Below are 26,217 nucleotides of genomic sequence, written 5' to 3' on the forward strand. Positions count from 1 at the left end.
GTTTAAAAATGTAATGAGTACCTGAATCGTTTAGCATTCTCATGGACATGATTGTCTTGATGCTTCCTGGGTAGAAAATAAAGGCAGTTAGGAAAAACTGTTTCATTAAACCACAACACAGCTGTACATAGATGTCAAATTAAAGTTCATATATATAGAGCTCACAATGCTATGTACCCTAAGAGAAGATTAATAAGTGACTGCTTTGAATACACTACACTACAGCAGTAATGTGTCCAAAAATAGAAAAAATTATAAAAGCTTTAGAGTAATATTTTCTAATATATAAGATTATTATATCAAAACATCATTTTTTTGACGCAACTAGCCTGGTTCTGATCCCTTAGATATTAAAAAGTTGAGAATAGTAGGGTTTTTTATTGAACGTATAGGTTTGCACATTTAAATTTACATCACAACAAATAAAGGAGTCCTCCGGATGGCTGTGAATAGCGCAGGGAAGCTTGACAACTTGGAAACAATTAGATCTTAACTGAATACTCATCTTCCATAAGCAAATGGCCAGAGGATTCTGAGTACTTCAGTGCTCAACTGTGTCACCTATGATGAAAGTTGAGATGTTTCCTTGAGAGGCAACGTGAAGGTGCTTATCAAAGTAAGAAAGCACATACCCTTTGGCCCGGAAATTCCATTGCTGCAAATTTATCGTTACAGATGTACCTGCACAAGTGCACAAAGATATGTGTACAAGGACTGCTTAAGTAAGTTATGACTCCATCATAAAACTCAGCCATTTAAAAAGATAAAGCACAGCAGTACGTGCCGATATAGGAACTCATCCAGAAGATAGTAATATTGGATGTTGAAAAGCAAAAAAACAAAAAACAAAACCCCACCCCCCCCCCACCAAAAACCAAAAAAAAACTCATTGCATTTAATAATCCCATGTGTGTAAAAGAGAAACAGGTGATAAACAGAGCATTTCTGCAGGGATGCCGAACAGCTTTTAACTCCAGTTAAATTAAATTGCAGAAGTAGAATCAGGGAGTCAAAAGAAGGGGCAGGAAAGAAATTTCTACTTTTCACCGTATGACTTTTGGTGATTTTTCTTTCTGTACCGGCCTAACTTCTATGTCCAATTTGCCCCCTAAGACAGACTGCTGCTGTGATGGTGGTGATGGCAGGTGCACTTAGGAAAGGGAAAGAACATGGCAATTCCCACGGGAATGAAAAGACTTTTGGGTGAGAAATCAGCAGCCCCCATATATTTGTAGCAAGACATCAAAAGTTCCTTCTGCTAAGAGCCACAAATTTATAATGCAGTAGCTGAAAAAACTAAACAACAAGCATTAACTTCGGTTTGCTGGCAAATTTTACTATTGGATTGGATTTTCCCCGCACAGTGATCTTCCTATGCATCCCTTTATAGGTAATAAGAAAAAAACCGAGGGGCGCCTGAGTGGCTCAGTCGGTTAAGCGTCCAACTTCGACTCTGGTCATGATCTCCAGGTTCGTGAGTTAGAGCTTGGTGCTGACAGCTGAGAGCCTGGAACCCGCTTCAGATTCTGTGTCTCCCTCTCTGTCTGCCCCTGCCCTGCTCGCACTCTCTCTCTTTCTCTCTCTCAAAGAAAGATAATAAACATTATGAAAAAAATTAAAAAAAAAAAAAAAGAACAGAAAAAAACTGAGGGGCGCCTGGGTGGCTCAGTTAAGGGTCTGACTCTTAATTTCAGCTCAGGTCATGATCTCATGGTTTGTGAGATGAAACTGCCATGTAGGACTTCCTGCTGTCACCTGAGCCTGTTTGAGATTCTATCTCTCTCCCTCTCTCCCTGCCCCTCCCCCACTCAGGCACGTGCTCACTGTCTCAAAATATATAAACTTAAAAAAAAAAAAGACAAAAGCTGAATGAGAAGTGAGGCCCTTATAATAGTGTAATGCAAATTAACTTTGGTCAGTTACAGCAAGCATGCTAACAAGAAGAATGTGCAGTGTCAAACCCAAATTGACTGAATTTTTGTTTAATTAACTAAATATTTAAGGTTCATGTAGACACAACTGCTGTCAGACTTGTAAAGGTGAATAGCACCCTCTAAAATGGGAGTAAAGTGTATTTTCAATTCAAGACAGGAATATTTTGCATCTTTCCTTAACTAGGAGTCAGTGCTTGAACTGAATATTTCTTTTTCTTTTTTTTTAAATCTTTTTTTAAAAGAGAGAGAGAGAGAGAGCACGCGCACGTGGGCGCGCGCGCGCGTGCACACAAGTGGGGGAGGGGCAGAGAGACAGGGAGACAGAATCTGAAGCAGGAACCAGGGTCCAAGCTGTCAGCACAGAGCCTGATGCGGGGCTCGAACCCACAAACCATGAGATCATGACCTGAGCCAAAGTGGACGCTTAACCGACTGAGCCCCCCAGGAGTCCCTGAACTGAATAATCTCTAAGTTGTTTTTCATATTTTGCCACGGTGTTGACCCGTGATTGCAGATCCATTGTTAGGAATAACAATGATAATGCTTGTTGTTTATTGTGTACTTACTATATTGTGCCTGGTACATAGCTTCATATAGGTTAACTAATTTGATCTTCATGACTACCCTATGCAGTATGTATTATACCTGTTTTACAGTAGAGTATGATCTTAAGGGAGGTTGATGGTTCAGAACCAGAATGAAACCCAGCTTTGGCTCACCCCCAAGCCTATAAGGTCTCACTTCTCCCATCCACTTCTGTCAGTCAGTTTATCATAACTTAAAATACTGCATCTTCAACAATACTTTCTCCTAAATATTGTCACTTGACTTCAATATTTCCCATGCTTAAATTTTTCATGGTCCTGGGAGAATATATGAGTTCTGCATGGCTGGAGTATAGAAAGTGGCCTCAAAAATGCCACTTCCTTGGGGCACCTGGGTGGCTCAGTCGGTTGAGCTTCTGACTTCGGCTCAGGTCATGATCTTGTGGTCTGTGAGTTCATACCCCGCGTCAGGCGCTGTGCTGACAGCTCAGAGCCTGGAGCCTGCTTCGGATTCTGTGTCCCTCTCTCTCTGCCCATCCCCCACTCATGCTCTGTCTCTCTGTCTCAGAAATAAATAAACATTAAAAAAAAATTCTTTTTAAATGCCACTTCCTAGAAATCACACAAATCCATAATTTAAATAAGGTACACAATCTTATATTAAAGTATTAACATAAGTACTTATATTAAAGTATTAAGAACTGTATTGTAAGGACAACTCCTTGTTAGAACATGATAAACTATCATGACAAACAATTGTTTTATTTTGTTCCTTAGAAAGCATTACATTTTAAGAAAGTAAGAACCTGACAAGTGAAAATGAGGCCTATGTTCACTTCCCATTCATTGGTTTACACAGAATATATAATTTTGCTTAAACCACGAACTTTAAGTTAAATAATTACATAAAATTTTGTGAAAAACAAGACTGGAATAATATATTTAGTAATTAAATAGATTATAATGTTTTCATTTAGCAATGAGGTAATATCTTTGTAAATCAGGCAGATTTAGTTTCTGCGGTTTATAATAATAAATTATAACCATTACACCCTAAACAACATATGTACAATTCTTATTCACTAAGAACATATCCTTAAAAAGAGAGATGCACCAAACTAGATTCTTACAAAGGCAATAACATTTTGCTGTTAAAGAATGGACCAGAAGAGAAGTGCCTGGGTGGCTCAGTCGGTTAAGCGTCCGACTCCAGCTCAGGTCATGATCTCGTGGTTCGTGGGTTCAAGCCCCATGCCAGTCTCTGTGCTGACAGCTCAGAGCCTGGAGCCTGATTCAGATTCTGTGTCTCCCTCTCTCTCTGCCCCTCCCCCACTCATACTCTGTCTCTCTCTCTCTCCCTCAAAAATGAATAAACATTAAAAAAAATTTTTTTTTAAAAAGAATGGACCAAAAGATGAAGAAAAGTTACATACGTAAGATTTAAAAGCTGATATTTAATGGCCAGAACAAAAATCATCTAGGACATTTAGTAAACTGTGGGATTTAAATTTCAGAAAAAGAGCCTAATCAGAAAAAGGCAAATCTACTGTTTTATTTAAAAACTCAATTTTGCTGATATTCACATAGGATCATCTTATATTCTAATAGCATTTATTATCTGGACAATTTTTTAAGTTCAAAACTTTGATCCCAGTAAAAAAATACATTGACTCAATTATGCAAATAGCTTCTGTCAGGAAAACTTCTTTTTAAACTTCTAAGACAAGCCTACCTAAGCTGTCCTACCATTTTATCATGAAACTGGATGATCACTTGAGCCATGCTTTCTCCTCCTGGTCATAACAGGAAAAGCTCCTCTGTCTGTGTCTGAGCTAGAAGTCCCAGGATCCCAGTACTGCGGATCGATCCCTCTGGTCTCCCTCTGGTCTCTGGGCTGGACCTCTGAACTTTTTGCTTCAGTGAAAAGCTTAAGAATATCACGAGGGAATTGGAAATTATTCCTACTTCACGTGAAACTTTTACATCAGATTTTAAACATGTTTGAGAATATAGTATTTCTCTTCAACACCAGCCTTGGAGAGGCTTCAACTAACTGCTATCCATAAAATCACTTTCCTTTTGCAGTTTCTGAGGCATATGGAGAAAAACAGAAGAGAGAAAACATGAGTGCTGGGTCTTTTGAGGAATATACTGATCATATTCTTTAGCCATTAAAAAAAAAAAATGTGGTCATTTCCCTTTAATCTCTTGTCCACACCTGCTTTATCTTGGAAATGGAAAAAAATCTGCAGTGTAAATTGGGTTCACCCTAGATCTTTTACTGGGCATAGCATGTTTGTCTCTTTAAAACCAAACAGGCTTGGGGGGTGTTCGAAAGTCTCTTTACTGCTTTCCTCAGCTTACAATCAGGGAGAAGAAATTCACTTTTAAAATCTTAAGGCTTAAAAAATAAATAAATAAATAAATAAATAAATAAATAAATAAAAATAAAATAAAATCTTAAGGCTTTCAAAATTGAATCCAAGATGTCACAAAGACATTCGTCTTTTTTTGTTGGGTGATCCTTTTACGGAGCAATCTAAGTCTACCAACAATGGCAAATGCCTAAGCTTGCATGTTATTGTTTAAATGCTAAGTAATAGGGAAGTAGTTTCTTTGGGCTATTTTAGTTTCGTAATTTTATTACAACCCATCAAATGCACCCTCATACAAAAATCAGCAGCTTTAGTTGCATTTTCCCAATATAGATCTACTTGGTGCTATAAAATCCACAGTAACGTGGTTAATTATACTACATTACTTCTTTATCACCGCATAGATACATTTCATTTTTCATATCCCCTAACTATATGTTAAAAGTATAAATTTCCAGTTTTCCCAATCGATTGATATGTTTAAAAATGTAATATTAGAGCAATCCTCCCATGGAAAACAAAAAACAAAAAAACAAAAAAAAAAACAAACCCAGTCGGTTATTTCATTCTGTGAGATTTCTTTTTATGGTAACCAAACCCACGCAGAGTCATTTTTGGCACCCATTGCCAACAAAGGAGAGATATTCCAAACGCAATTTCACATTCACATTTAAAATTTTCCCAATGTCTTTGAGTGCTGCGAAAGGAGTGAGCTATTTTGTTGGAGGATATGACTCTGGGGTTTCCTGTGGATAGTGCCCCAGCCCGTAGGAGTCTTTGAGGCAGTCAAGACAGGCATTGTCTGGCAGCTTAAGCACATTTTTCAGAGGGGGACTGTGTTGAAAAAGATATTATCCTCCGCGTGGCTATTCCATGGAAAAGCTGCCATTTTTCTAAAAGTGTGCCCTCTCCTTTGGCTACTCTTCACAGTCCCACTCAAATAAATTTGGCACCCAGTTAAATAATTTCCTCAGACAGGCCTTGAAAGCAAAGGCACAGCAACAGCCTCCCGTATAGACCTCAACAGAGGTCTCTTCAGGATAACAGCTGGGTGGGATTGGCAGGAAGGCAAGCTTGCTCTGTAGATGAATAAAGGCTTACAGTATCCACGGTTGTCAATCTGGGATCTTTTGCTTAGGAAAACACTATCTTACAAAAAAGCTTTACCTCAGGAAATTAATCATTACTTGAGTGGTGGCAAAAGTCAAGAGAGCATTAAATAATAACATCCTAAATAATAACGGTATAACATGACTGGTAACAAACACGGCCTCTCTACTTCTAAAATTTTAATAATAAAACATTTAGAAAAATTAAAATGGTTATTTGGCCCTGTTTTGAGAATTGGGGGGTATTATGCTTATAAACAAACATATACATCTTCAAATAGTGATTACTGAATTACATTTTAGAGACCATTTCCATCTATTTGCTTTCAAAATGCCAGAGATCAATTACCAAATATTTTAAGAAATACACAAGTGTCTCAGAGCACAGTGATGGTCCCACAAATCGCTACCACATAGGACTGGATAAGGGAAAGAAGGATCTACAAAAAAGCCATGGCCATTGCCAGAGTCCAGCTGAATACAGACTTATTTCCACAGGATGATTAAAAAAAGGCACCATCCTGAGAGCCAAATTCATTATAAATGCTTCTTTTATTAGTAAAAATCCCCATAACAACCTTAGTTCTCCCTAAAATAAGCAAGTTGTCAATATGAGCAGGGTACTGTATATTATATAAAACCCTGCCAAGCAATCCAGAGAACTTTTGCAGAAAAGTAAAAATATTTTGATGATCACCCTCTAACTTGACATACATTAAAATCCAATTTGATATTTAAAACCTAATGGAAAACTGAACCAGATTTTTTCCACACTGGCTACACTGAGGGCATGATTGCAGATATTTGCATAGTTTGCATATTTAGTCAAGGTATTTATAACTTATTTTGACTGTAGCCCACTACTTTCAATATTTTGTTCTAAAGTTTTTTTGCAATTTTTTTTCATAGTCGTGATTTTGTTTTCCCCATTACACAGCCAGAGTAATTAGGGTTCCCTAAGTAGAATTTAATATGAAAATAAACTTTGCAAGAAAGAAATGCTGTTAAATGCAGCTATCTCAGTTAAGAGAATTGTAATTAAAACTGGTTTGGAAAACAAGACAAAACCTTCACAACACTTTTCTCTCTAAATGGCGTGTATACACTGTTTCCTCCCAGATTTAATGACAAAGTTGGCTTACATATGGGTACAAAGTAGGCCAATATTGCCTTTCAAGTTTAAGGCAAAAACAATGGAATAAAATAATAAGTTTTAGTTATTAACCTGTTATCCACATATCAAAAAACTGTATCACAACCATCTATGTCTTCCACGGTGCCGACTCTCCTCACAGGAACTCATGCATAACTTCTGGAAACCTAAAAGATGAACAAGAAGATTTTTTAAATGATAACACTTGTAGTCAACTTAATAGGCATGCTTATTCTTCATTCACAGAAACTCCTTTCCTTGAGGAAGGAAAATTTGGAAGTGGATCTCTCAAGAAGACATTTTTTTTCCCCGAAGAAAACAATTTCCTTTCTTTTAACATAGTTTAACTCTTTTGAACAAGTACTTGTATTAAAAGAGAATTGCTGGGGTGCCTGGTGGCTCAGTCAGTTGAGCGCGTGACTTCGACTCAGGTCACGATCTCACAGTTCGTGAGTTCAAGCCCCACGTCGGATTCTGTGTGGACTGAGCCTGGAGCCTGCTTTGGATTCTGTGTCTCCTTCTCTCTGCTCCTCCCCTGCTCATGCTCTGTCTCTCAAAATAACATTAAAAAAAAATTTAAAGAGGCATCTGGGTGGCTCCGTTGGTTAAGCGTCCAACTTTGGCTCAGGTAATGATCTCATGGCTCCTGAGTTCAAGCCCTACATCAGGCTCTGTGCTGACAGCTCACAGCCTGGAACCTGCTTCGGTTTCTGCATCTCCCTCTCTCTCTTTCTTCCCCTACCCCACTTGTGCCGTCTGTCTCTCTCTCTCAAAAATGAATAAACATTGAACAAAATTTAAAAAAAAGAATTGTCTATACCAACAAAAGTAGAGGCAATCAGGAAAATAATGGTAGAGTTACAACTTAACATATTGGAACTAGAAATTATGCCATGACAGTGCCTGACACAGTTCTGCCTTAAAGCTGAGATTCTCAGGAAACTTCTTTTGGTGCATCAGCTGCTAAACTCCACAGGATGAAGTCTCAGATAACCTCATAGCGAATTCTTCTCTATAGTTTATTTCAGCAATGTTATGTTCTGTGCTAAAATTAATTTCTGAAATAGGAAGCCAAAACCAACCAAAGTAAAATCCTGAGACTTAACAAGAAATAAAGAAAGGGACTTTCTCATACTTAGAATTAATATTTACCCAGCTCTGATCCAAAGAAATGCATGGAAAGTCAGTCAAACTACTTGCTCCAAATAGAGTAATCAATGAACCATCTTAAGAGGGTTTATCTCCCAGTACACAAGGCCCACATAAAAATATTGTGACACAATCCTTAGATGGTTATTGTATATTTGTTCATTTTTAAAAATACTGCTTTTTCTTCCAGACAAGTTATTGTCTCATAGGAAGGGCTGCAGATTCAAGACACGGCAAAATGTGCCTAAACCCAGTCCCACTTCATGGGAGCATTCAAAGTGCTTAAAGGAAGTAGTTTGCTTTAACTTCCCTGTCCCCCTTTCCACATCACTGCTGTAGCACTTTAGGACACCCTGCGCACTTTGAGACATGAATCATTATAAGCAAGCAGGCCCACTTGGTTCCTCAAAAGACACAAAAGGTACAAAAATAGCTTCTGCAATTGAAGCAAGGACGTCGTCAGCAGCCAGATGAATGTGGGTGGTCAGATAAGATTCTGTTACTGCAAAGGACAAATTATTAAGCACATGCTAGATTTATTTTCATTTTTAAACCATGTTCTTCTTGCCTCAAATCAACCATTTGCTGGTAACTTAAAATGACACCTGACAAGCTCTACTACTCTCAAAATTGAAAGCTTCATCAAAGCCTAAGAGCATGATTGATTAAGCACTGAAAAAAAAAAATAAAATAAAAGACATACATATTCTATAAGACATACAACAAAAGACATAATCTATAAGACATGTAAATTCTATATATTTTTAACAAATCAAATAGCACCTCTGGGGGGAAAAAGTTAAACAAATCAAATAGCTAATAGTTATTAAACAATAGTTAAACAAATCCAAAAAAGTTAAACAAATCAAATAGCACCTTTGGGGGAAAAAAAAATAACACTATACTTTGGCATTATGACCTAATGTAAAGTAAAGCATGGCATCCCTCAGGGAAAAAAAATTAATAAATCACTGAAGTATTTTGCACCCTGAACAAAATTCACCCACGACATAAATGGGCCAAGATTCTACAGATATAGCTATTTATAGGGAACAATAACTTGAAGCAATTGGTGACTACCTATGATTGGCAATCTGAGTCACCGAACTAAGAGGTAGGAAGGGAGAAGGAGAAAGTAACCCTCAGAAGGCCAGCACTGACACCCAGCCCTTCCAACGGAGTTTCAACTATAGACAGGCACCCACCCGCTCCCAATCCCAGAAATCATCGTTCTTGCCAACAGCTTTCACACGCAAAATGGAGCACAAGCATATCTCTCAGACAAGCTGTGATAGGGCAATGACTCTGCTCTTCCAGTGTTACTTTCCAGAACTATGGCTACTGGAAATAGGAAACACTTATCTCATGCCATGTGCATACATCTGGAATTTTAGATTACCAAAGATCCCTCTTTTCATTCAATAAGAAGATTCAAAATTTCTTTTTGTCTCATGACTTAAAATTCATGACCCCTTAAATGTTTGGTTTTCCCTGGGAGAACCAAAAATCAATGGCAATGATACTGCGTTTATATTTTACCTTACAGAAACTTCCAGTTAATTAGTGTGATTCTAAAGCAAAGAGCTGGATGATATTAATGTGAAAGATACGAAACTAACTTCGATGATTTTACACAAATAATGTTGTTGCAAATTAGACGCAGTAATGGGGGCGCCTGGGTGGCTCAGAAGGTTAAGTGTCCAACTTTGGCTCAGGTATTGATCTCACGGTTTGTGACTTTGAGCCCTGCGTCAGGCTCTGTGCTGACAGCTCGGAGCCTGGAGCCTTCTCAGATTCTGTGTCTTTCTCTCTCTCTGCCCCTCCCCCACTTGTGCTCTGTCTCTCTCTATCAAAAATAAATTTTTAAAAATGTAAAAAATAAAATAAAAAAAAAATTTAGATGCAGTGATGGCCTCCACAAGGGAGGCAGTTACTACTGTTAAAATAAAGACACGAAGATAACCATCTCAGGAAATTATTTTTCCATTAATTTTCAGTGAGTTTTTGTGCCTTAGTGTATTTATCAAAATATAAGAAAAATCTTTCCTCAAATAGCTCTTTTTTTTTTTTTTTTTTTTAATTTTTTTTTTTTTTTTTTAAACGTTTATTTATTTTTGAGACAGAGAGAGACAGAGCATGAACGGGGGAGGGTCAGAGAGAGAGGGAGACACAGAATCTGAAACAGGCTCCAGGCTCTGAGCAGTCAGCACAGAGCCCGACGCGGGGCTCGAACCCACGGACAGTGAGATCGTGACCCGAGCCGAAGTCGGACGCTTAACCGACTGAGCCACCCGGGCGCCCCTCAAATAGCTCTTGAGAATATGGTATGACACCTTATGTCTCTGTTCCCTAGAAATCAAGAGTTCACACAGTATACTCTTAAACAATGGAATAAATGAAGAGAGATTTTCATTTCTTTAACTTTACTTTTAGGTTATTCGACTCACCAGAAATCATCAAGCAGTGAAACCTTAATATTTAATAAAGTTAACAATTTTATTTCAGGAAATAGTGTTAACAGATCTTGTTAAATTTCCTCAAGTCGTTTAAAATATATTCCTAAATATGGGGTGAAAATTATCTTTCACTTTACTAACTAAGTACAGACTGATTTTTCTGACACCTGCTGGCTTATAGGAGAGTTCCTTAAAAATATTTTCCAATTCCCCTATCTCTAATTTGTAACAGACACTTGGAAAATGTGAACATTATCGTTTCTATCCCAGTGGTTTCTCAACCTTTCTACTCTTAAAAAAACACCTTAGCATTAGATATTTATTCTTAGATCCCTACAAGCTATTGTCACTAAGCTAAGCAAGGAATCCATTGAGCTATGATAATGGACGATAGACAGAAAGATGATAGATAGATGACTAATAGACAGGTAATGTTTTAAAATGTCCATTGTTAGATTCTTCATTATTTCAATTTTCTATTCTTCCAAATTATTCTAAGACAATTTATGGCTTAAAGGTTTCATATGACTTGTAGATGAATCTTGCAAAAGGTTTCATTGGCAAACTTCTTGTGCAAATGTAAGTACCTTCCATCATTCTTGATTTTTTTGCTGAGGTTAAATGCACAGGAGATCATAATTTTAGTAGAAGAGCTGATAAAAGAAACCAGTTTCACTTTCGGTGAGAGTTGGCACAATTAAAAATGATTATTATTCACATCAACTCTATGAAAAAAATGGCAAATAGGACTGGAAACAAGATATGATCCTTGTATTATTTCTCATTTAAAAGTAGTGTTTAAATATGACATGTGTAAAAGAATGAACACTGCTCTTCACACACTAGAGAAGAGATACTCATATTTAATAGTAGTAGAGGAAATTCCAAAGTGGTGGGTAAAGATGGGAGAAGGGTACTTAAAGAGAAACGCATGTTCAACATAACACTTGAATTCCTCCCCAGGTTTTTGAAGAGGGGCATCTTTTCCCCACTACAAAAAAATAAGTCTCTGAATGGACGCCTGGTTCCACTTTGGAGTGCCTGGAGTGGCAAGGTAAGAGGTGTGTCTGGAAGGTGGCAGGGAAGGCAGGCACAGATGTGTGTTTGTGACGATACCACACACACACACACACACACACTTTGATCGGTATGATGACTATAAGCTTAGGTCTTTGGAAAGAGTCTGGAAATGAAGGTGATGCTTAGAGCTATGTTTGGAATGTAAACAGGAAGAAAAAGGGTTTAAAGAGATTCAAATAGGAACGGGAAAAGGTAGTCCTGTTTGGAACATGGGGCAATTCATTACTGGGGTGAGGCAGAGGCTCTGAGAAGTCAAAAAGGTGTGTGTGGGAAAGGAGAGTTTCCACAAGAGGAAGTTAGGGCAAACTGAGTCAAATTCGCAGATTTTGTCCTTTCATTTAGGGTTCTGGTTCTAGAAAATGCTTGTAAAAATGAACCCAGAGCTACCTGTGGTCTATCGCTGCTTCTCAGCAGGTAGTTGGCGCTGGAGCAGCGACAAGATACAAAATAAAACATTGTGCAAATTAAAAGGACTAAAAACAACCAAAAAATAGGTACACGTGAATAAGCAATTGTAACTTAAGTCTTCTTAACTAGGTGTTTTGACCATTTCCTGACACTTTGGGGCATTTATTGATGCTTACTGTGTGCCAGAAAATGGGGTAAGTTTACAGAAGACAAAAAGAAAAATGGAAGCTCTGTATTTAAGACTTCAGAGCCTAGCAGGAAGACATTTGTGAACAAATAAGTTCAACAAAATGTTTGGGTGCTTTGACATAAATATAAACACAGTATAGTGAGACCCTAGAAGAGGGGATTGTCAATCCTGTCAAGAGAATTAGGAAAGGTTTAGAGAGGATATGACACTGAGTAAATCTTTAAAGAAAACTATGCATGATAATACACAAAAGCACACAGTTCTCAATGTTAGGTTGGGAGATGAAAACACTTGTCTGAAGAGATAAAAATATAAGCCTCTAGCATTTCAGTTTCTCTCTGGTTGCATATACTTGTAGTGTGGTGAAATGTTAGCTCATGGGGTTGCTTAGGGAGTAAGGTGTCCTAGTTAATACAACTTTATGGTTAGGTAAAGACCACAGAGAAAATAATTTTTATTTTAACATCTGCTAGTGATTATTTTCCAAAGTACATTAGCCTTCTCCATGAGTTAATTACAGTCTCCTGAACATAATTTAATCTTTCTTTGATGATTCAGTATTGAATAGTGCTCTCTAGTCCGTACTCTGCATCTGGGCTGTGATCATCTGGTATTGGCCATGCAAAATTCTCCCCACATGTGTTCCTAAGCACATGTCACATTTTCCAAGATCACAGTTGCAACCGAGATTTGTTTTCTTGACGACGTATTTGACATCAAATAAGACATATCTAACTTGTTTTAGGAGCAAATCTATAACTCTCCACTTCTATGACCATTAAGTTTTGAGTCCATTCTAAATCATACAGGGAGTGTTAAGTACTGTGAAACGTTTTAGAAATCATCTAGTCCATCAGCCAACTAACAGAAGAAAGAGGTGAAAACTAGAGAACTCAAAAGACCTGCTTAATACAGGTCATTATGATGGCTTTGGGCTATTGTTTAAGTCTTCAAACTTTCAACTCAATTATTTCCCACTCTCCACACTACTTCCTCTTATTGAATGTTTACTAATCTTGCCTTATTGCAGAAACTGATTGAAAGGAATGAAAATGGAAGAATAAATAATATTGAACTTAGAATGAGTGAAGACATTTATCATCCCTAATTTCAAACTAATCAGCCAAGAAAACATAAATAACAGTAGCTAAAAACCAATGTTCCCATTGAGTTTTTTTTTTTTAATTTTTTTAACGTTTGTTTATTTTTGAGACAGAGAGAGACAGAGAATGAATGGGGGAGGGTCAGAGAGAGAGGGAGACACAGAATCCGAAACCGGCTCCAGGCTCTGAGCTGTTAGCACAGAGCCCGACGTGGGGCTCGAACTCACGGACCGCAAGATCATGACCTGAGCCGAAGTCGGACGCTTAACCGACTGAGCCACCCAGGCGCCCCAAATGGGACTCCTTTCTTAATTTCTCTTTCTGCCTCTTCATTTTTAGTGTATAGAAATGCAATGAATTTCTTTTCTTTTCTTTTTAGAAATGCAATGAATTTCTCTATATTGATTTTGTATCCTGTGACCTTACTGAATTCATTTATCAGTCCTCATAGTTACTTGGTAGAGTCTTTAGGGTTTTCTATATGCAGTATCATGTCATCTGAAAATTGTGAATTTTACTCCTTTCTTTCCAATTTGGATACCTTTTACTTCTTATCTGGTTTCTTGCACCGCAAAAAAAAAAAAAAAAAAAAAAAAAAAAAAAAAAAAAAAATCTTAGGAATAAATTTAACCAAAGAGGTGAAAGACCTGTACTCTGAAAACTACAAAATACGGATGAAAGAAATTGAAGACAACACAACAAATGGAACGATATTCCATGCTCATGAACAGGAAGAACAAATATTGTTAAAACATCCATACTACCCAAGTCAATTACAGATTTGATGCAATACTTATCAAAATACCAACAGCATTTTTCACAGAACAAGAATAAACAATCCTAAAATTTGTATAGTACCCCAAAAGTCCCCAAATACCCAAGGCAATCTTAAAAAAGAAGAACAAAACTGGAGCTATCACAATACCACATTTCAAGGTATATTACAAAACTGTAGTAATCAAAACAGTATGGCACTGAGACAAAAATAACACATAGATCAAAGGAACAGAACAAAGAGCTCAGATATAAACCCATGATTATATGGTCAATTAATCTTCAACAAAGGAGGCAAGAATATGCAATGAGCAAAAGACAGTTTCTTCAACAAATGGTGTTGGGAAAGTGGAACAGCTACATGCAAAAGAAAGTGGACCACATTCTCACACCACAAACAAAAATAAATTCAAAATGGATTAAAGACCTAACTGTGAGACGTGAAACTATAAAAATCCTAGAAGAGAGCACAGGCAGTAATTTCTCTGACATCAGCCATAGCAACATTTTCCTAGAAATGTCTCCCAAGGCAAGGGAAACAAAAGCAAAAATAAACTATCGGGACTACATCAAAATAAAAAGCATCTGTATAGCAAAGGAAACTATGAATAAACTAAAAGACAACCTATGGAATGGGAGAAGGTATTTGCAAATGATATACCCGATAAAAAGTTAGTATCCAAAATATACAAAGAACTAATACAACTCAAAACAAAACAAAACCAAAAAAAACCCCACAAATAATCCAATTAAGTAATAGGCAGAAGACATGAACAGATATTTCTCCAAGGAAGACATCCAGATGGCCAACAGACACCAGGAAAGATGCTCAACATCACTAATCATCAGGGAAATACAAATCAAAACCACAATGAGACATCACCTCACATCTGTCAAAATGGCTAAAATCAAAACCACAGGAAACAACAAGTGTTGATGAAGATGTGGGGGAAAAGGAACCTTCATGCATTGCTGGTGAAAATGCAAACTGGTGCAGCCTCTGTGGAAAACAGTATGGAAGTCTGTCAAAAAATTAAAAATAGAACTACCATATGATCCAGTGACTCCACAACTAGGTATTTACCTAAAGAATATGAAAACACTAATCCGAAAAGATATATGCACCCCTATGTTTAGAACAGCATTATTTAGGGACGCCTGGGTGGCGCAGTCGGTTAAGCGTCCGACTTCAGCCAGGTCACGATCTCGCGGTCTGTGAGTTCGAGCCCCGCGTCAGGCTCTGGGCTGATGGCTCGGAGCCTGGAGTCTGTTTCCGATTCTGTGTCTCCCTCTCTCTCTGCCCCTCCCCTGTTCATGCTCTGTCTCTCTCTGTCCCAAAAATAAATAAAAAACGTTGAAAAAAAAATTTAAAAAGAACAGCATTATTTACAATAGCCATGATATGGAAGCAACCCACATGTCCATCAATAGATGAATAGATAAAGAAGATGTGATATATATATACAAAATGGACTACTACTCAGCCATAAGAAAAGAATGAAACCTTTCCCTTTGCAACCACATGAATGGATCTAGAAGGTATAATGCTACATTAAATAAGTCTGAAAAGGACATAGACCATATAATTTCATTCATATGTGGCATCTAAGAAACCAAACAAATAAACAAAGAAAAAAAGAGACAAACCAAAAAATAGACCCGTAACTATAGAAAACAAACTGATGGCTACCAGAGGGGTGGTGGGTGGGGGGATGGGTGAAATACATGAAGGCAATTAAGAATACACTTATCACAACGAGTACGGAGTAATGTATAGAACTATTGAGTTATTATATTGTATGCATGAAACTAATATAATTTTTATGTTAATTATAATTGAATTCAAAGAAATTTTTTTTATTTTCTCAGTTGTGATAAATTTTTATTTTTATATTCCAATTCTTATGTTTCTTCCCCTTCCTTTCAGTTCCCTCTATTCTATTCCTCAATGTTACTATGGTAGGTTCCTGCCAAGCTATTTTAAATATTTACTGTAACTAAATATTTGGAGAATTAAACCAAAGGGGGACTATTTGGCTACTTTACTCTAATAAGAAATATAACAACGAAGTCAAAATTCCAATGTACTGTTTCCTGAAGTTTTATCTTTTACAGTGCTTATGTTTATTCTTTGGTTGCTACAGGTGTACATAAATAAGGTAATGATTCCTTCTCAAATTTTCCTTTTACTCAGGATGTGCCAAAATTAGCATAAAGGCCAACGTTAATTTTGGATTATGTAAATAAAAAGAATGGAGAAAATAAATCATAAAATACTTCTTTCATAAGTATGCATAAAACAGGCTAACCTTCCCTGGAGGAAAATCCATCTCTCACAGTAGAACCCCCTACCCCATGTCAATGGAGATAACACCAAAAGTAATGAATGCACAACTAAAAGCTTGAATTGCATTCCATATCTCATGCTACAACTAATTCTCAGGTGTGGGGAGAAAAAACGTCCTCAGTCTCCCTACATGCGGTCTGCATACAATAGACCTCCCTGAAAAAGAAATTAAGGCAAGGCCTAGTACATAGAGTATAACCTGAATAGATGGGAGCTATCTGCCTCTAATAACTGAGCAGCTGAAATAATCAATTCTATCTCCTCTCTAGAAAATTTTTACAGAGTGAGGAAACTGATCCATGTGTCAATATAGAGGTGTACAACCTCGGTAAATCCAGAGCACATCTTCACTTAGTACTGTCCCTGGATCAGTGAGGAACATAGACTTCGAAAGTGAACATAATGTTAGCACACAGTAAATATCCTGTATCTCAGTTATTGTCAGAGTTTAAGAAAACATCTGATCAAAAAGGACTTGAACAACCAAGTAAGACTCAACAGAGGTAAGTAGTTCAAATAGAAGCCATGTTTTACCCAAAGGAAGTAACCAGAAAACCTTTAAAATGACCTATGTTATGTAGTTATTCAGGCACTCCCCTGGCACTTTGATAAACTCTGAATGGCATTCATATTTTCAGCCTCATCTTGGAATATATCATTGCCCACGAAGTTTAAGGTTATAAAAATACTCAAATTTCAAGCAGGTGTTTCTAATATCCTACTGGGCAAATTCTGTCAGACAATTCCAGAATTCCATCTACAGGCCCTTTCACTCAATCAAATGACATGTTTTTGAAAGCTTTTATATATTAATGAAATGAAATACAGTATCTTTAGAATGTAAATTTCATATTTATTTGAATTTGAATCCAGACATTACTGTTTTATTTACAATACACATGTATTATTATATAAAATATGTATTTTATAATATATGAAATTTAAATCCATTTGAATGAAATTTACCAAAAAAAATTGAATTAAGAATAATGTCCACGTGTGGAATTCAAAGATAAGTAAGACAAGACTCCTGCCTTCAAAGAGCTTACTGTCAAGTAGGTGAGAAAACCATATAAACAAGCTATAAAAACAACAGTCATAAAACGATATTATGGGAGCACAGAAAAAAAAAGATTGCTTGGGAAAGCTGCATTTAAGAAACATGATCTTAGGCCCTGAAACGCTAGGATTTGGCAAGTAGAGATTAAGAGAAAAGGCATTTAATGTGAACATACTATGCAAGAGAGAAAAGCAAGGGATGTTGAAGAAACAGTGACTGGAATATTCACCGTATGGAGGCAATGGGAGTTAGGGCTGAGAAGGAAAGGTGGTAGCAGATGATAAAAGAACTTTATTTGGTGGATAAAGAGAGCCAACAGAGGTTGTGAGCAGATTGCCACAATCACAGAGACACTTTAGAAAGTTCACACTATAAGCTCATCTTTTTCCATCTCTTTTTAAGCAAACTTCTGCAAACGTGTAGCCTGAAAAGAATCAAGATTGAGAAGAAGTTTTTTTTAAGACAAGGGAGACGAGAAACTAAGGGGGTAAAATACAGGTAATAATTAGTGGAATAAACTCTTGGAAAAGTGGAAAAGAAAAGGAAACTCAAAAGCACCGATTAAGGGATCAGTTTCAGAAGAACGAAAGGAAACTTTTCTGTTTTAGACTGGAAGGAAGGAAGGAAGAAATGATGAAGAAGATAACTTTTTACATTGAGAGAAAAGAAATGGAGAAATTCCCTTAAGATGTTTTTAACCTGCTCAAAAAAGCAGAAGACTGGTCATCTGATGAGGGTTAGGAAAGGGAGCCAGAGTTGGTAAGGGCTTGATGAGTTTAAACTTCCATTTGTCTTGAGTTTTTAAGGCATTTAACGGTCTTAGGAAGAACGCTATTTCTTATTAGGCTGCTCAAAAAGAGTATTTTGCAACAGAATACATGCACAATTTATCTAAGTTGATAATATATCCAAATAATATATTATTATTGTATACCAAAAAGTACAACAAAATGTTACATTTATTGTTTATTATTCAATAAAACTCTGAGGATGATAAACTATAAGCCACTCTTTATGAACAGTAGATTTAAGACAATTTTTAAAAAATTTATATACTGTTTTCTTTTTATTGTTTCTTTGAAAGCACAGCTGCAGATCCCTTTTATATAGTAAACATGAAAACTGACCTATATTGATTTTAGGACTCTCATTGAGTTTTAGAAGGTCAAACTATCAGTTAATATCTGGAATATGAATTCCTTATCTTATTGAAATAACATACATATATTCAACTACATTGGAAATATATTGAAAGTTTAACAGCCATTTGTCCCACGGGGCATTGGACAGTGGATGATGTGGATGACAGAGTAGGAAGTCATTAGATACTTGTCAGTTGTGTGAATGGATGAAAAGGATTATGTGAATAAATACAAACAAATGAATGCATGAACTAATAATTGAATGTGAGCATACCGCACATGTGTGTATGTGCGTGTGTGTGTGTGTGTGTGTGTGTGTGTGTGTCCAGCACAAGGTTTGCTTCATGACTGAAAAAGAGCATCATAAACTCTCAGATAAAGAGCATGGAAGGGATCTTGGCAGGTCCACCACCATATCCAACAATGGAGGACACAGAAACCCATCAAAACTGACAGACTGACCTGAGTGGATTTCAAGAAAACTGAGCATCCCAAAACCTCAAAAAGGATTAGTTTTATAATTTCTGGCTCTTTTTCAGTTACCAAACACAAAGGAAAAAAAAATGCTGTGCAAGTATGATGTTATGTTAGAAATTTAGGTAGAAAAAAAGTTAACAGAAATGTGTGTTTTTTACCAAATAGGAAGTATAAACATCTCACTGCTTTACCTTTTCTTAAGGATCTCTTCTCAATATAGTAATTAAATTAGGTGATTAAGAGGTAGGCTTAAATGTCTTTACCTCTCTCTAGTTTTTTCAGTCTTATTTTCCTACCTCCTTATTGAATGGAGTGGTCATTTTAATCACCAAAACCTGGGAGATTTGATGCTGATTCTATGTACACATATGCCAAATATGTAAATGTGAAAATCACAGGGAAAGGAAAGATAGCTCCTGGGTTAGAAGTTGAAGCCCTGAGGCAACACATTAGCAACAAACTTCTACCTTTTTTGCCCTGAGTGATGGTCAAGACAAAGAAGGCAATAATGACATCAATGGTCCTCAAGCTATAAAAAGTCACCCCTGGGGTTGTTCATGAATATTCCTAAATCTTGAAGAAGCTGCTCTAAGTGCTAACTACAAGGGATTCAAATAAATCTTGAACCAAGCAGTTCCTAGCTCTGTGACCACAAAAATCTTAGTATAAACGTAAGTAATAATATTAAATGTCACCTCCCAACCTCATTCAATTGTGAGAATTCAATGAAATATAATGAATTCAATGAACCCAAAGCACTTAGTAGACTGACACATGGCACTGTTCAAGTATTATTATTGTTATTTTTACAAACTTTATATTTCTTTTAACATTTATTTATTTTTGAGAAAGAGAGAGACAGAGCACAAAGAGAGAGAGAAGTCAGACACGCTGCTGTGTGCAGCGCCCCTGTTGTTATTTTTATGGGTTACAATTGTTCTCAGAGACTTAGCCTGGGCCTCCGTCATTCCAATTCCAAATGCAACCAGGGTGCAGAGCCAACCTAGAATGCCAAGTGACTGCACTGGATGACACTGGCTCACTGAAGCCTGCTCTGGTAGTAACCTAAGCCCTTGAGCCTAGACTGAGACCATCATGCAGGCCTCAGGCATAGCAGTGAGGATTTTATCTCCCCCAGCTTCATATGCTGATGCACTAGCCCACCATTGGGCTATATTTAGAGATGGGGTTCTAAGGAAGTAATTAAGAGTGTAAGGGTGGGGCCCCGATTCCATAGGATTCGTGTCCTCATAAGAAGAGATATCAGAGAGCATTCTCGCACTTTCTCTGCATGCACACCAGAAAAGGGTCCTGTGAATACAGTGAGACGATGGCCAACTATAAGACGAGAGAATAGGCCTCAGAATATGACCAACTCTGCCAGCACCTTGATCTTGGACGTCTAGCCTCTGGAAGAGTGAGAATTAAATTTCTGTTGTGTAAGCCATTCAGTCTAAGGTATTTTGTTATGGGAGCCTGAGCAGATGAGTGCAATAATTTAACACAGTTTTACAAAAGTACACGAAGTTTTTGAGATGAGGGAGAAAAGATGCAATGAAAAGAATACTGGATTTTGAGTCAGGAAATCATACTCCTGTGCCATTTCTTTTTTTTTTTTAATTTTTTTTTTAACGTTTATTTTTGAGACAGAGAGAGACAGAGCATGAACGGGGGAGGGTCAGAGAGAGAGGGAGACACAGAATCCAAAGCAGGCTCCAGGCTCTGAGCTGTCGGCACAGAGCCCGACGCGGGGCTCGAACCCACATACCGCGAGATCGTGACCTGAGCCGAAGTCGGACGCTTAACCGACTGAGCCACCCCGGCGCCCCACTCCTGTGCCATTTCTAATACTTGGTAGCTGTGAAATCTTGGACAATTTATTTAGCCTTTTTGATTCTTCTTTCTTCACTCAGAAACCAAAACAAAACTTCTTCCCAATCATGGTTGTTGTAACCAGGATGTCTGTCATAGTAGGTACTCAATAAATTGATTTTTAAAAGGTAATGCGATCAAGGGGGAATTCTATGAGGAAGAGAACATAATAGTTAAAGATACTATATCTCATAATTCTATATTACTACCTAAAGCATAATAGTCTACTAGTCATGTTATGTTTCATTTTATCAACATTTAGAAAATATTATTAGTGGCCTAAATATTCACTTTTTGTGGTATCATTAGTGATTGAGGTGATTTTTCAATGTTTTAATCAATAACTTATCAAAGAAAATTGATGATAATTCTATGCCACATTTTTTCCCCAATTCAGTGGTTACTCAAATAAGCACCACTTGCCACTGTGGACAAAGCAAAGTGTCTCTTCTAGCTTATTTAGCAATTAAACATAAGTGTGATTTGTAATCTTTAATTGTCTACTTAAAGTGAAGACATATGGGAGAATTTTATTTGTTGTCAGTATCAAGAAGAATTTTATTTTTATTGAAAATTGACTTTATAGACACTACATTTTAAGCCTATTTAGTGTTCTTTTTTAGAATAGCTGCTAGAAAGCTAAGAATAAATTTGGGGCCTTCCTCTAGAAAGAACATAGGCCTTCCTGGCGCATATTTTGACAATAACATCATTTCTAGCTTCAAGTATTATTCCTACCTTTCTTTCCTATTGTCTTGTACTCACAGTTACTAATATGTAAACACACACACATATGCACACCTCAGTAATGGGAATGATTACAAAAGACATAATAAATGTAGCCGGGAACCATTTCCAAAATTAAATCTATTTGTATATTTCAATAGTGTTTGGGCAGCACAACTGTGAAAACTAATTGGTTCCAGGAACATAAAAAGTAATGTGGAAACTCCCCAAATATTTGTCTTTTCCTTCAGCTTTCACCTGTATGGATTCCAAGAAAAGAAAGGATTTCATAAATACACCAGCAAAGGTACATGTAACACAACTCAAGAGAAGCATTAATTATTTTTCCTTCTCTAAGGAATTGCATATGAATAATATGGTAATAATATGCTCAAATTATATTATCTTTGAGACATGGTCAAATTTCCAGCTACTGTCAAGGCTCAGCAGCGAACATGGTAACTGCATCTGACATATTCTTGGACACAGATGACTGACACTGGCAGATCTTACACACGGATCCTGTGCGGCACATTGAAGGGATTGGATGGATATTTTCTATTTGTTGAACAACCACGAGGTATAAAATCAGATTTGGACACGTGTACTTGAACAAGTTTAGAATCCATTTGATCAGAAAGCATTTCAAGTCTCAAATCAATCTCTACTTATAAGCATTAACTATCCTAAACGTTACAAAAACTTTAAACAATGAATAGGAGTCTAAAAACCATTTTCAACGCCATTTTGATTAACCAATTACATATGATTTTAGCCTGATCTTTGTTTTCAAATAGATCCAAATGCTAGAAAATGTGTGGGATCCACAATTCTGGGTTTGAGTCAACACTGACCAATATCCAATATGCACATATTGACCTAATTTCTATATTCTTCACACCACGTAAATAATTTAAAGAACACAATTTAGGGGTGCCTGGGAGGTGGTTAAGCATCCGACTTTGTCTCAGGTCATGATCTTGTGGTTCATGAGTTTGAGTTCCACGTCGGGCTCTGTGCTGACAGCTCAGAGCCTGGAGCTTGCTTCAGATTCTGTGTCTCCCTCTCTCTCTGTTCCTCCCCCGCTCACACTCTGTCTCTCTCTCAAAAATAAATAAAGATAAAAAAAATTTAAAGAACACAATTTAAACAATGCAGCCAAAAATAATTCACCTTGAAAAAAATTATAAGAAATCAAAAACGTATAAGCTTTTGTTTCAGCTTTAAGAGCTGTTTGCCAAAATCTGCAGTCTTAAGTCACTGACTCCCTTTTATTAATGTTTGGAATCTCACTTTCATGGTCTTGGATACATCACTGAAAAGTAAAAAAATTTGCTTTAAAAATCTCATTAAGAATTCTTCCTTAGCACAAATTCTCACCAAATAAGCAAAAGTAGAGAAAAACAAGCAAAAACAATTAAGCAAATAAAAACACAGAGAAGACTGCAGAATTAAACATTTTATCATCTTGTTTAATTTATCAGGCTTGCTCTGATTTCATTAAGGGCTTTAGACAAGGAGCCAGAACTAATTTTATTGCAGCATCTGCTCTCTGGTTTTAACATGGGTGTAAATTATTTGAATAGATGGATTATAATATTTCTTTGAATTGATATGCACCAATACAATATAGAGAAGAACATGTTTTAATAATACCTTGCATATGTGCATTATGTCACATGTCAAAGCTTATCATTTCATTCTCATAAAATGCTCCTGGGGTGCCTGGGTGGCTCAGTCAGTTAAGTATCCGACTCTTGATCTCAGCTCAGGTCATGATCTTGTGGTTCATGAGTTTGAGCCCCGCATCAGGCTCTGTGCTGACAGTGTAGATCCTGCTTGAGATTCTGTATCTTCTTTTCTCTGCCCCTCCCCTGATTGTGCTCTCTTTCTCTCAAAATAAATAAATAAACTAAAAAAAATTTTTTTAATGATTAAAAACAATAAAATACTCCTAATGTAGAAGAGCATGAGGAAATTGAGGCTCAGAGGCTAAGATACTCATAACAGTATCTTATAAGATCACACAGTCAGCAGGTAGTTCCCTGGCCTCCTGTCCTCCAACATAAGGCTCCTTTTGTGGACCAAATAGATCCTGTTAGCCAGTTTGAAGAGAGCATATGTGGGATTTTCAGGCAGAAGACATAGGATTAAGATCTTCTCTGCTATGGATTGCCCTTGAGTGGTTTCCCTTACTTTCTCTGAACATGAATTTCCTCATATGTAAAATGGGAATAAAGATGCTGGCCCCAGTTTTATATAGTGCTATTGGTAAGATGACAATTGAGATGACATAGGAAAGTCGGCTGTCAACTTTAAGGAAGCAAATAGTAGATATTGTTGTTGATACTAACAAACAAAGCAGCTTTTAGCTGAAGAAGCCAAAACAAAAGGGATCAAAAGGCCCGAGCCCTAATACTTTCTACCTCCCTGAGTGCCCTGGGTAAGTTCTACCAACATAGTAACCAATCTGAAAGCTCTTTATACAACAGACTAATGTGAGTGCTCAATGGTTCATCAATGTCAGCCAAAGCCTTCTTCCGTAAATATCTATCAGCAGCAAACTTATACCATTTTATTCATTAATTAGAAACCAGGGCACCTAGGTGGCTCAGTCGGTTAAGCGTCTGACTTCAGCTCAGGTCATGATCTCACAGTTGTGAGTTCAAGCCCCACATGGAGCTCTGTGCTCACAGCTCAGAGCCTGGAGCCTGCTTCGGATTCTGTGTCTCCCTCTCTCTGCCCCTTCCCTGCTCATGCCTCTGTCTGTCTCTCTCTTTCTCTCAAAAGTTAATAAACATTAAAAAAAAATTTTAAGAAAAAAGAAGGAAATCACATTACATCCACTTAACCATGAGTTTCCATGGATGAGGACCCATAAAAGCTGGGGCAGGCTCTAGACATGAAAGCCCCGCAGAGGCACAGCGGGAAGATACAGCAGTGCTGGGGGGATTTACTATTCATCTGGTGCATGCATTGCATCATTTTCAACCCAGAAGTTCTTATTTCAGCTGTGCCTGGTGTATTCTACATCAGACATCAATCTTTACTTTAGAAAATGGGAAGGGCCCCATGAAACACACATGTGCGTGCACGCACACACACACACACACACACACACACACACACACGGCAGACACCTGCCCATAACTAGTTTTCTTAATTGTAGGGAACCACTGACACCTTTAAAAACCCATAAATATTCATATTTGCTTAGTGGTACCTAGTCCATAGAAATGACAAGGCTCTGCCCTTGAACACACATGGCACATTCACTCTAAGATTTTTTAGTATTTTGACCATGGTCCTTTTGACTATTATGATCTTTTCTCTTCAAAGGTGTTAACAGTAAAAGCATTTTTTTTCAGAAACTGAAGAGAAGTGAACAGTAGGGCAGTGCCATAAACAAGCTTGTGGGAAACCTTACTTCGTTACCTGCTATCGTGACTTGTTTCATACAATTGATCTTCCTTTCTTTTTTTCTCATCAAGAAAAGGGGACAGAAGGTGAAACTCCTTACTTATGAGAAAAAAAGCAAGAGAAAAAAAAAAAACAACACAGAGATAGTACTCAGAACCAAAAAATATAAGCACATCATATGGAAAACATTTATAAATAGTACCTCGTCACCAACGGTTTACTATAAGTGGAGGGTGTTCGTATTCTTGTCAGCTTATTTTCTCTGACAAAAACATCCCAGAGAAAATTTCAAATGACTATATTGTTATTTGGTTTAATTTCTATGGAACACAAAATGGAGTATGAAATAGTTACATTTGAAAGTTCTGGAGAGGGAATTTTTATTTTTTATATTTTTAGGCGTGAACTGAACTTGATCTACACAAATGAATCCAAATTGAATTAAAATACTTAGCTCTCAATTGTTTCACAACTTTACCTGGAACAAAGGAAAGAGCTGTTAACTCATCAAAAGTAATGCATTTGAAATGCTTTCTTCAAAAAGCCAGTAATTAGGACTTTTAAGTTAAAATGGACACAAATCATTAGACAGTAAGTGAAGATGATGTCACTCAACATTGTAAACAAAGGGCTGTTGTGGAATAACAGTTCTCATGTTGTGTACATATGTGCTTGGTGTGCCCAAATAGTATGTACACATGCCTGGAAAATCCTTCCCTTTGTTTCTAATGTAGTGATTTTATGGCAATAAAGTATCTGAACTGGGCTTCTCAGTAACAGGAGGCAGTGCCTGTGAAACATGAGAGAAGATTTTCAACCTGAGAACCCATGAGAAGTTTTCTCTTCCATTGATTTGGTGGTGAAGAGAGGAAGTCAGGAATCTCTTTTGTCATTGCC

The 26,217-nt window shown here is 37.1% G+C and overlaps 1 protein-coding gene across 5 annotated transcripts in view; it reads right to left on the reverse strand.

Annotated features, from left to right (window-relative positions):
• HIVEP2 (HIVEP zinc finger 2) overlaps positions 1 to 26,217 on the reverse strand; it is a 207,693-nt gene that overhangs the window by 25,500 nt on the left and 155,976 nt on the right. For 4 of the 5 annotated variants that reach the window (XM_058735486.1, XM_058735483.1, XM_058735484.1 and 1 more), the window contains exons 3-4: positions 7,189 to 7,283; positions 22 to 66 (exon numbers count right to left, since the gene is read on the reverse strand). The gene's annotated coding sequence lies outside the window, so the exon portion shown is untranslated. Of the gene's footprint in view, positions 1 to 21; positions 67 to 632; positions 682 to 7,188; positions 7,284 to 26,217 lie in introns of all 5 variants that reach the window. The other variant, XM_058735487.1, reaches the window with a different exon arrangement.

This window comes from Neofelis nebulosa, chromosome 6 (assembly GCF_028018385.1).
Source record: "Neofelis nebulosa isolate mNeoNeb1 chromosome 6, mNeoNeb1.pri, whole genome shotgun sequence".
NCBI classification, from domain to species: domain Eukaryota; kingdom Metazoa; phylum Chordata; class Mammalia; order Carnivora; family Felidae; genus Neofelis; species Neofelis nebulosa.